Source organism: Octopus sinensis, linkage group LG25, assembly GCF_006345805.1.
Source record: "Octopus sinensis linkage group LG25, ASM634580v1, whole genome shotgun sequence".
Taxonomy (NCBI): domain Eukaryota; kingdom Metazoa; phylum Mollusca; class Cephalopoda; order Octopoda; family Octopodidae; genus Octopus; species Octopus sinensis.
Genome location: NC_043021.1, coordinates 1,782,432 through 1,784,622, shown reverse-complemented (window position 1 = coordinate 1,784,622; position 2,191 = coordinate 1,782,432).

Below are 2,191 nucleotides of genomic sequence, written 5' to 3'. Positions count from 1 at the left end.
TGTGAGTGGATTTAGTAGACGGAAACTGAAAGAAGCCTGTCGTATATATGTGTATGTATATATATATATGTATGTGTGTGTATATGTTTGTGTGTCTGTGTTTGTCCCCCCAACATCGCTTGACAACCGATGCTGGTGTGTTTACGTCCCCGTCACTTAGCGGTTCGGCAAAAAGGGAGCGATAGAATAAGTACTGGGCTTACAAAGAATAAGTCCCGGGGTCGATTTGCTCGACTAAAGGTGGTGCTCCAGCATGCCCGCAGTCAAATGACTGAAACAAGTAAAAGAGTAAAAGAGTAAAGAGTATATATATATATATACACACACACTAGTTGAATAGCCCGTCGTTGCCAGGCAATTTTTACAATAGAATGTCTTATATAACACACACACTGTATACTGTAATCTCTTGCCATATCGCGGTTCGCTCATCGCGCCCTCAGTACATCACGGATTTTTCTGGCTAATATATGTAAATTTATATCGCGGACTCCTCAGTATTTCGCGGGTTTCTGTGGCTCTAGGTATTTATATTTCTTTGCATTTCAATTATTTTTGAGATAGAATAAGCATTTTCACGTCTAAAAAATAAATTAATTAATAAATAATAAAATACAGTATAGTACTGTACTGTATAACACATTAATTGAAAAGAAAATACGTAATGTACCGTAGATGAGTAAACAAAAAATTGCACTTAGTGTATGGAAAACGAAACTCGCGAGATAGTTTGTGGTGTTGTTTTCCATAGTACTGATTCTACTTCGCGGATTTGGACGTGGAGTTTGGAACGTAACATCCGTGATAGTTGAGGGATCAATGTGTGTGTAGTGTATTAATATATATATATATATATATATATATATATATATATATATATATCACCGTGATCACCGTGACGGACCAGGCTATCAGATGTTGCTACACATCACTGGTCACAATGCGCCGCATTGTTTTAGCCTCCAAATGACGCCACCCCGCTGGCTGAAGCGAGCAGGCCAACAGAAGAAGAGTGAGAGAAAGTTGTGGCGAAAGAGTAATATATATATATATATATATATATATATATCTCTTTATATAAACGGCAGTTTGTCTGTGCGTGTTTCTGTGTGTCTGTTAGGTTGTACCCTCACCCTGACCACGGCTTTCCACCGATTCTGATGAAACTTGACACACACATAGCCCAATGTCATAATTCAAAACTAACGCAGCGAAAATTTTGAAAAGTTCCCCCAGTTCTGAAAAAAATCGATAAATTCGACATGGGGTCGAGAATCAGAAACCCAAACCACAGACCGTCTAGGGGACGAACTCCACCTTTTTTAACTCTCAAAAAATTTAACCATCATTTTTTTTCCATTTTTTGCTTTTTTTGGCTATAACTCTCTAAAAATGCTTTATAGTTATTTCCCTTACAAACCTGAGCAACGCCGGGCGATACTGCTCGTATATATATATATATATATATATACGACGGGCTTCTCTCAGTTTCTGTCTCCCAAATCCTCACACAACACTTTGGTCGGCCCAGGGCTATGGTAGAAGACACTTGTCCAAGGCGTCACACAGTGAAACTGAACCTGGAACCATGTGGTTGATAAACATTTTATTAAATTCTTACACAAACTTACTTTAGGAGAAATGGGATAATTTTTACGAGGGATTTTTTCATGAATTTGGTGAAATTTAATAATGGTATTGGTCACTATAAGTATTATATTCTGCCACGACCTGTCTGGTGGTCGACCCAAGTTCCCTTCCAATACTTTATCCATTCACAGTTAATCCCGAACAGTTAAAAACCATCAAGTCGAGATTATCCTGTTGTTGCTTTAATGATATGCATGAAACAAGTTGTCAAATATTGGTTCGATTACGTTCAGTACTCAATTGATTTCTTATTTTATCGACTCCGAAAGGATGAAAAGTAAATTGTACCTCAGCGAAATTTGAACTCAGAACGTAAAGACGGACAAAATGCCGCCAAACATTTTTGCCCGGCGTGCTCACGATTCTGCCATCTCGCCGCCTTCAGGCTATGAAATATTATATCCTTGTTTGTCATGAATTGGGTCACAACACTAAAGTACAAGCTGCGGCAGAAAAATGTCCCATATTTTATACGGCCAACAATATGGCGTTAGGGAAGATAGGCAGCTAATACTGGTATCTTCATATAACTAACGTTTTC